Source organism: Echinops telfairi, unplaced genomic scaffold, assembly GCF_000313985.2.
Source record: "Echinops telfairi isolate 266 unplaced genomic scaffold, ASM31398v2 ScPeMD7_2186;HRSCAF=2738, whole genome shotgun sequence".
NCBI classification, from domain to species: domain Eukaryota; kingdom Metazoa; phylum Chordata; class Mammalia; order Afrosoricida; family Tenrecidae; genus Echinops; species Echinops telfairi.
In genome coordinates this window covers 3,067,512-3,078,582 of record NW_022106084.1, presented here as the reverse complement: position 1 = coordinate 3,078,582, position 11,071 = coordinate 3,067,512, and positions in this window count along the sequence as shown.

The following is an 11,071-nucleotide window of genomic DNA, read 5'->3' as shown; positions in this document are numbered from 1 at the left end:
GCTAGAGGTATATATATATATATATATACATGGTTATGTATAATATCTAAAATCAGTTTCAGGTATACCTCTTACTTGGCATTCTATTTATTTTCCTTTGCATTTCCCCATCCATCAATCTGGAAATTACCAGTTTAATGAAATGTTTGAGATTAAGAACTACAAAAAGTTAGTGTTTTTACGCTGGTGATAGGCTAGAATTTCTAGATTAAAAACAAAACCAGTGACACTCATATATGTATAAGGAGGGTATTTGTATCAATTATGGTTCTGGAAAAAAGGACTCACGCAGCTTCAGACCAGTAAATCCCAGTAGTATAGTTCAAATTCATGGGTCAGATGCTTGGCTGGCTGACTTAGGAAACTGCCAGACAAAGAACTAAGAAGCAGAAACATGAAGCAGGCACCCAGATGACTGCAGGCTGGTGCAAACAGAGCTGAATGTATCCAAAGCTGGCAGTGGGGCAAAGCCACATGGTTGGCTGCCTGATAAAGTCCCAAAGAACCAAACCAAGATCAAGGCCTACAGGAAGTAAAAGAAAAGGAAGATCCAGTTTTCCACAGTACACATTTATATATATGAAATAGGTCACCTCTCCAAGGAGATATCATCAGGCTGTAACCTGCACCTTTAAGGGGGGAGAGCTTATTGCCAAGACGCTGTCAATTCTAGCCCAGTCAAGTTAATATAAAAGCTAACTATCACAACACTCAATCAATAGTGAATACATGACAATTAAGTTTCTGTTAATCAGAAAAGAGTGAAATGACATACAAATTTTACCTGAACTTTAAGTATTACATTTTAAACTGTACTAAATTTTAAGTACTGTATTTTAAACCATAGCTTAATAGAATTACTATTTAACGACAGCAACACAAATAGTGGAACATATGGATTGAACTGTTCTATAATAGTTTTTGGTGTAAGAGAAATCTGCCAAACAGCATCCCATTATTAAGATAAATTTACAGGATGAGATGGTGACAGGCATCATTAATCAAGTTATTCTATATTGAGAAAACTATAGACAGTTAATATCTGTATAAGAAGTGCAAGCAATACGTATTCTGACCTATGGACCTTCACTGCTGCTGATGGGAAAATAATAAGAATTAGTTTAGATGATCAGGTAACTAACATTTTTTTTTTAGACAGAGAAAGACTACAACTTATTGCAGAAGTCACCTGACATGTCTGAAGATAGATTAATCAAAATCAGTTGAAACTCCCAATTTCAGTGGCCATCTCTAATGGTATGCAAAAATAGAGGCATCATGCTTTCACAGTGTCTGACAATATCCAAGGGATTTTTGCGTGCACAATTTAGAAGTAATTCTTTTTGGTGTGAGGTTTTGTTTTTCAATTTTGTTGTTGTTGTCCTCCGGAGTGTTCCTCACATTTCTTGAAAAGCATTATGCTTCTTAATTCTATTTCTGGCAGTTCCAGGATATCTTTTAAAGAGTACTTTGGGTTTCTGCGATTTGAGGTTGCTTGAGTTTGTTTTTCTTGAATTTTGGGGTGTATTGCGTTTGACTGCTGTTTCTGTGGCAACGTGGTGCAGCTATGAGCGATGGACAGACTGCTGGGTTGTGTAGAGATAGTTGATTTTTTTTTTCAGGTTCCATTTGAGATGTCTCAAAAGAGTTAAAAATAGGGAAATGAAGGAAAAGGGAGATTGTTGGGTACATAGGGAATGTGAGGGTGGGGGAGAATAAAATGAACATAATAGTAACACTAGGAAATGGTCTTCTGGGAAGACCAAGAGGTTTACAAAAATAATGGGTCAATACTTTTTAAGAGGGTTAGTAACAATTAATAGGTAGCATGGAACATCAGTTTGGAGACTAAGATGTGCCTTACCCAAGTCATATGTTCAAGTATTTCTTATACACATGAAAGATGGATATTGAATAAAGAAGACCAAAGAAGACTTGATACATTTGAATTTGTGGCTGGCAAAAAAATATTGAAAGTACCAGGGACTGCCAAAAGAAAGATATATATAATCTGTCTTGAATGAAATACAGCTAGAATGCTCTTTGGGAGCAAGGGTGGGGAGGTTTCACCCCCATGTATTCTGGACATATTACCAGGAACAATCAGCCCCTGGAAAAGAATATCGTGCTTGGTAAAGTGGGAGGTCAGTGGAAAAGAGAAAACTGCAAAAGAGGTAGATTGGTGTAGTGAGTTTAACGATTGGCTCAAGTACTGCAATAGCTGTGAGGATGGTGCATACCCTGGCAGTGTTTTCTTCTGTTGTGTGTAGGCTCAGTGTGGGTTGGAGCCAACTAATTGGCACTTCACAACAACAACACGGTCAATGTCTACACAAAGGTCTATACGCAAAATTGAAAGCACTGTAACGTTTTCAAATGTTTAGCATGCTTACTCATAATATGGATAATATAATATATACATATGTTCACAAAACAAAACTCATTGCAGTCGAGTCAATTTAAGTCCCTGGAAAGGGACCATGTGCAAATTATAATTCCTTGGGGAGAAAGGTCGAGGACATTTCATAGGATTTATGATATTTTGGACCCAAATTCCTTCTCTTCCAAGGCATCAAATTTTCTTTATGAAGAGCCACTTCTGTTACCAATGTAGAAATAAAGTTTCCGTTAAAAGAAGACAAAAAGAAAATAGAGAAGGAATTCTCAGATGTAACAAGATATTTTGTTTAAGAATTATGGATATGCAGAATTTTATACCAATCAATATTTATTTTCTGAAATTCATCAGTTTAGTTACTCAGTAGCATGGTATTTTGTCTTGGATAATCTTTCAATGGGCAATATTTTTTATAATGCTACAAATACATTGAAAATTTCTCTCATCTACTCTGTCCTTTTATTCATGTTGTTTAAAAGAAAAAGTGAAGAGCACATTATATTTAATTCAGCATACCATAATTCAATTCATATTAATATGCAAATTCATCTGTTATACCTGTATTATGTGGGAATATGTAAAAAGCGCATATTTTTATACAGGTTAGAAAATAATGTCATTAAAGATATTATGGGTTGATTATATAGTCACATAGAAAGTGAAAACAGCATTATTTTATTTTTAAATTTAAAAAAATATGCTCTTCTTTAAACTCATGCAATGCATAAAAGGAAAAGGAAAATAAAAGCTTGCACGTGTAGCTATCATCCGTGGTGGTTGGAAATTAAGCGTCAGATGGTGTTTCCTTATAGAGAGTTACTCAGCAAGGGATTATAATAATTAGAAATATTTCCTTAAATACTGTAGACATCAAGTAAAAAAGGAAGGTCAGGACAAGAGAAAATTTGAATAACGACTAGGACAGGGACATAGTTACTTTTTACAGCATCTATTAAAATATCTGGAGACAGTGAATTCCTACTTTCATTTTTAACCCTTTAGGTCTTTCCATGTACTTCATAAACCTCTTCTGAATAAAATTCACTGCGCCTATGGCGCTATACACTATAATGGTTGTTATGATTTATTCACTGTTCATGTTCTGATAGTTTAATTACTGGATGCCATGTCTCCTTGGTTACATAATGTTGAACAAAACCTACCACTGACATTTTCATTTAAGACTTGGTATTAAATGGGAAGATATGCCTTGGGGCAATTTGTGATGATACCATAGTCAAAGGCGGGAATCAAAGAGGAAGTCTTGATCTGATACCATTTCATGTCAGGTGAAAAATTAAATATATTCATGTTACTTAATGAAAAGGTAGCTTCTATTTGGAATTAAACTGCATAGTGTAAATAAAGTCAATTTTTTTTAAATTTAAAAATTGGAGCATTTGTGGGAGAAATAACTTGTGAAGGGATAAGCAAGGTCCCTAGAGACAGTGTTATTTCTGTAAAGAAAACATTTCCATTTGATGTAGGGATTTGCTATACATGCTGCTGCTGCTCAAGTTTAGTCAAAGTTCTGAAACCTGTGTAAGACTACGAATCACATTTTATGAAATTCCAAGTTTGGCAGGAACATGACAGACCACTGAATCTCCCAGGGTCGATGACCCATGCAGGCCAACAGCCCCAGAGCCTGGCACAGAAGCCAGGCAAGCAGGAAGGTGGTGATGGGCAAGAGAGACACAGATGTTCTCCATAGATTCTTTTTAAAGATTTCACAGCCAGAAGGCATCATTAAGCTGTTTTCCTGAAAGTTGGATTCTTCCCATACTTGCACACAGGTACATCACATTGACATAAAATCTGACCATCATAGGGCTGCTCATACTTTTCTGTATTCTGGAATAGTTTGAGTAAATTTGTGATGATATCATCTCAGAATGTTTGACTGAGTTTCCATATGAAGCTATCTAGCATCAGACTTTCTTTTGATTGGGAGTTAATTTAATAAACAGACCAGTTTCTTCTTTTGCTATGAGTCTTTTCAGTTTTTGTATTTTTTATACATCACATTGTGATACATTAGAGTTGATAATGTGGTTTTAGACCAGCAATTCCCAATCTGTGTGTCAGGTTCAACCTCTGGGGGTTGAACGACCCTTTCACAGGGGTCACCCAATTCATAACAGTAGCAAAATTACAGTTATGAAGTAGCAATGAAAATAATTTTAGGGTTAGGGGGTCCCCACAACATGAGGAACTGTATTAACAGGTCATGGCATTAGGAAGGTTGAGCACCACTCTCTTAGACAGTTTCCATTCTTCATTATATTTTTAAAATATTTTTCTTTTTATCTAGTTCTGTTTTGATGTCTCTTATTTCACTTAATAATCTTTGGGTTTGCATTTTCTCTAATTTTCTTTTGCTAGATTTGCCACTGGTTTGTAATTTTGTTATTCCTTTCAAAGAGCCACCTTCTGGACTTGTTGATTCTTCCTAATGTTTTTCTGTTTTCTGATTCATTTATCTCTGCTCAAACAGTCTACCAATCTCCCCGCCAACCCCACCCGCCTCCTGTAGTGTCTTGTTGGTTTTTTTTAAGGCCTGTTTCTGGGGTTATTTGAAGTGCTATTTGGAACATTACATTAGATAGACTATATCAGCTCTAGTTTCTTAGATACATTGTTTCACTATATTTTCACCTATTAAGTTACAGTAATTCATTAATTTTACAACCTATTTTTAAATATAAGAAAATTTAGAACCACAAAGGTGTTAGGCAGGGTTTTCTAGAGAAAACAAGCAAACAAACAGGACACATAATTATATACATATAAAAGGATAGGTTTATACAGCAAGAAGGAATCAACTAGCTAATTAGTCTACACAGCAGTATAGAGGGCTCAGTTCAACTCACTTTTGTAGAACCGTTAATATACTGAAAGTCCTTCAACTCATGCAGGCTGCTGGTTCAAGGTCGAGGAAACAGCAGAGTCCTCCCTTGGAAAATGCAGGCATAGTCTGCCTGCATGCAGCAGACAGGAGATTGGGTCAGCATCCATCAGTAGCCTAGGAGCTTAGCAAAGCAGGTCACAATGGGATCTCAAAAGAGCCTCAAGCTCTAGTGACATGATCCATGGGTTGGCTTGGCCCACAGGTAGTGCAGCTGAGGCAAAGAACTAGCTTGAGTAGCAGCACGCTGGTACAATCACCATGGAGGAAGATACATGGGGGCAGACCTTGAAAAGACATTTATCTCATTGCCCTCCAATCAAGCTGTAACCTGATTAAACTTGTCCCACATGTTCCTAATGGTCTAGTTGGCACAATAAACTTAAATATCACAACAAATTACAAGATAAGACAAAAAATGGTAAGAAAAATTAGAAAAATAATTAGGTATCATGGGACTTCCAAAGGAAGCTGTATAAGGTCCCGTGGGGGCTAGCTAGCTACACATTAAGGTGTTCATCATAAGTCTTTAAATCTGTCTGCCAGTCATGCTGCAGTCTGTACAAGATTTAAAGCGTTAGAAATCCAAAGTTCTTCTCTGTCCCACTGCATCACTGAGTTAGAATTGATTAGGTGACAGTGAGTATTTCTTTGTGATATGGGAGGCAGTGCAAAATATAGACAGAGTGCAAGTTGGATACTGTAACATCAAAACACAGTTTCATAAGAGTGGAAAAGAGAACTGAAAAGGTACCTATATGGAATGTGTGAGGGCCATTTAGAGTATTGAACATGTAAGACTTCATAGCAGTCAAACTCATAACCCACTACACTAGCAGGCATCCTTATTTATTGTTCAGAAATGTTTATTCTAAACTCTTTTTAAGATAAGAAAATATAACTACCTACTATTCAGTTTCTAATAAAGGCAAAGTGATACTTGGCTAAAATTCTAAGTTCTTATAATTTTCAAGGTTCAAATATATCTTTGGCCTAAATATTTATTGCAGCACAAATCACTTTAAATAAAGCCAGGGTGCATATCCTCTAATTTAGGTTAGCACAGACTTCGTTCAAATATGCTGATTTTTATGGGCGAGCACAGTGAAGGGTAGTAGATAGCATCAGTTCTGTATCTCAAAAACTAGAGTTGATAGGGAAAGACTGAGATCTTTTGGGGAATCAAAGTCAAACATACCCAGAAACAAGTCCAACAGTCGAGGCACCAAGACTGAGGTTGGCAGTGTAATCTTTATTGTTTATTTGTTCTGGCGGCAGAAGTTTTATTTTGTTGCTCTTGTTCCAGTTGTTGGAGATCCTCGGTTAATGTGTTGCTTGTGGGTCTTTCTTTATTGTGGTGTGTGTGTTGATTGCTGCAATCTCTCCTCTGAGTTCTGCTTCAGCTGTGCTCTCAGCATCTGGTACATTGTATTTTCATTCTTGTTAAAATGTCATTCCCTATATCTTCCAATAGTTTTAAAACCCAATAGCTTTAAAATGACGTGTTGTTGAATTTCCATGTATTTAATAATTTTCCTTGATCTTCCTATTGTTGATATCCAATTTTATAGTGTTGTGATCTGAGAAGATGTGTTGTAATATCTCAATGTTTTTAAATTTGATAGGATTTTTTGTGGCCTAACATGTGGTCTATTCTGGAAAATGTTCCATGCACTATGGGAAATTATGTATATATTGTGTGCTGTTTTTCAGTGAAGTGTTTTATATATACCTAATAGTTTATGTTGAGTAATTTTGTTAGTCAGTACTTTTTGGTGGTTTCTTACCTGTTGTACTGTCCTTCCATCAGAGTAGTGCAGTGAAGTATGCTCTGATTATTATAATATTGTCTATTTCTCTCTTCACTCTTAAATATTTGATTAATGCACTTGGAAGGTATGTCATTAGGTGTATAGATATTTATTATGGTCGTCTCATCTTGGTCAATTATTCCTTTAATTTTTATGTAATGGTTTTCTTCAAACCAAACCAGATACCATACGGAAAATGTCTACTTTAAATCACATAACTTGTTCAAAAGTAATTCACTGTTGAAAATAAGAACGTTAAAGTTTGAACAAAATAGTGGTGCAACCAGAAGTTTTATTTAAAATGACTATTAAGCATCTTTACTGTATTACTTAACTATCATTTAACACTATAAAATTAACTGATTTCTGGTTAAACTATGACTCTTTGATATCTTCAGTTAGACTTTAGGTTATATAGACCTCGGGGTATAAGATTAGTGAGGCAATGCAACATAATATCGACATCTATGATTTATAAATTTTATATTCTGAAAACAAAAAAAATTATATTTTGATGTATGCTTTATATCTGGTTCAAAACTGCTGAATTTATCTCAATGATGTGATTTGCTTCCTTTTATGGCTCCATTGTATTTGGCAGACATTCATTTGCCAGAGGCTAGGCTCATAAGCATTTTAATTATATTTGTCAAAATACTCTAATTCATATGAACACTATTACATTACAGTTTCCTTGAGATTGTTAGCTTTGCATATAATCCTGCATGAAATCTATTTGAATCTAATCTCTAGAAGGTTTCAAAAATATTCACTACAAATAAGAACTCTTAAGGTTTTGTATAAATCCTTTTTATTATAATTGAATTAGTTCATTGTCACTTGGCCTAGACAAGCCTTTGTAATTTTCTGTTAAGCCATCAAAAGTGGCTTATATTATGTGATCAAAACAAAAAGAAATAAAATTGACTCTCAGTGATACTATTGTAAAAGTGTACCACTGCGTTAGTCTATAATACACTGTTGACAAATAGATTAATAATGAAAAACTACATTTAAAAATGATTGATTGCTGAGCTATTTAAACTTAGACAAAAAATAGCTAGTGATATTGTTGCTTACATTTACCTTGTTCAGAGCATTCTGATTAAAGCATAATGCTATTAGCAAGTCAAACAGATACGTTTGCAGCACACACTCTTGAGAATTCTTCTTCAAAAAATATCTTATTATTATCACAAGGTCATGCTCTATTTAAACACAGTTATTGAGTTTTTCTCCTCATTATCTCCTTTACTAATAAAGGAGAGCACACTGGTGAATTCTTCCCTGGACTGCAAAAATATGTTGTTACTGTTGTTTTCGGATGCCATCAAGTGACCCTGTGAACAACAGAATGAAAAATCGCACATTCCTTCCGATGTTTGCTACGGTGCGAGCCCAGTATTGTTGCCATGATACCAATCCACTTCCTAGAGGATCTGTGTTATAGGAAGCCATCTACTTTTCCACTCATGACATCGGTCTCTGAGGACTGATCCATCCTGATCTCGTGTCAAAATAGGTTCAATGAAGTCTCACCATATTAACTTCTATGGAGCATTCTAGCTATACTTCTTCCAATGTAGAATTATTTGTTCTTCTGAAAACCCATGATATAGTCAACATACTTCAGCAACACCACAATTCAAAGGTTTCAATACAGTGAACCCTCGCCACTTCGCGCTTCGACTTCCGCGGCTTCGCTCTATCGCGGTTTTTGCGTAACAGCGCGTGCTCTGTCATTACTGCCACTGATTGGCTCATACTGTACACGCTTGATGCCATAAATAATATAATAAATAATAAATGATAATTGTAACGTCCAAAATGTCTTACTGTATTTTCCCTTTTTCATTTAATAAATTGGGTAATACGAGTGTAATGGTGACTAAAGGGTGTTTTTTCATGTCCTCTATGCTCTAACTACGAAAATATTTGATTTACAAATAAGGAATCCTACTTCGCGGAATTTCATTTATCACGGTAGGGTCTAGAACCGATTAACCGTGATAAATGAGGGTTCACTGTACTTCAAGCTTCCTATTCATTGTTTGACTTTCCTATGCATATATGAAAATGGAAAATATTGGTATATAAGCTAAAGCACCTTTGCTAAAAGTAAGTTACAAGTGGTATATATTTGGGTCATCTTTGGATCCAACAGTTATGTTTGTTTCATACTGATTTAAACTGAACATTGTCATTTCCATAATTTTCCTAAAACAGTTTCCCATTCTCATCAAAAGAAAATTGTGCAAAATAAGACAAAATGTTTGAAGGGACATCTATTTGATGATACGGAAAGGTATTCAAATGTAAATATCACATGGCTCAAGCCAAGGGTTAATATTTGGTTCATTATAAAATAATCACAAATGTTTGCAGATATTTGACTGGAAAAAATGAATCACAAGTTTTCTATATGTCTGATAAAGGAATCAAGAAAGAAAGCAAATACTCTGGCAACATTCTTCTCCTTAAAAACCTCCCCAAAAGTTCATGCACCATCTGATTGGTTCAGACTTCTATATTTATCATGAAGTAAAGTACCTTAACACAATTAAGTGATAAATTATGTTCTTTAAGAATAATATACTCATTTAAATCGGTTGAAATCGTGAAATATGATTTTTTCAAAAATATAATTGAGTTGAGCCTTAAATACTTTAGACATAGGGAGGAAACCAAACAACAAGCCAGTAGAGCTTTGTGCACACAAAACAGCATGGAAAGGAATGATATATTAAGAGGGTAATGAAGAGATCATTTACTAAGAAAGACTATGAGTGAAATAAATGAGAAACATTAAATTAGAAACATAAGAACCCAGAAATATCTACAATAAGAGTTAATATAAGTAATATGAGTACCAATATGAAGGGACATATATTGAGAAACCTACAATAGATAAAATACTATGATGATGCTTTAAAAATATATAGAAAAAAGTTAATATCTCAAATCTAATTTTAATAGACTTTTAAAAGGAACACATGCATTAAAAACTAAGCATGCTTTATCCCATTAAAATTTAATAATTATCTATGTGAATAAGTACTGTCTTGCCATCATTTTAACAATGTAGAAACAAAAGGTTAGACATGTCATATGTATTCCAAAGGTACAATGCTAATAAGTGGTCATCTATGAGCTAAATCCTATTCTTCCAAATATCAAAATCTGAAGTGTGATTTTCCAACACTTATTTCTTTGGACAGTCTTTAAACTCAACAGACACCCAATAAATTGTAATTTTATTATTATAAGTGTAAGGAAACCACTTATGCATGCCAGGAAATTTGGAAGACAGCTATTTTGCCAACTGACAGCAAGAAATTTATAGTTGTGCCCATTCCAGGGAAAGGTGACCAAACACAATGCTGAAACTATAGAACGAGATCGCTGATATCACATGCAAGCAAAATTTTGCTTTAGATCCTCCAACTATGCTTACAGCAACAGTACACTGAGAGGGAACTTCCAGAAATTCAAGCCAGATTCAGAAGAGGATGTGGAACACAAGGAACATCACTGCTGCATCTTGGCTCAAAGCAGCGAATACCAGAAAGCTGTTTACTTGTGTTTCATTGAATAAGCAAAGGCATTTGGCTGTGTGGACCATAATGAACCTTGAGATATAGATAACATGGAGAAGATAACCGATAGACAACCTGAGAAGAATGGGAATTCCAGAACACTTCATTGTGCTCATGTAGTGTACATGATCAAGAGGCAGTTGTGCAAACAGAACAAGGGAATACTGCACGATCAAAAATCAGGAATGGTAACCATCAGTGTTGTATCCTCTCATAGTGCATGCTCAATCTGTAGACTGAGCAAATCATCAGAGAAACTGGGATCTATGAAGAATAATGTGGCATGAGGATTGGAGGAAGGCTTATTAGCAACCTGCAGATGACAAACTTGCTTACTTAAAATGAGGAGGAATTGAAG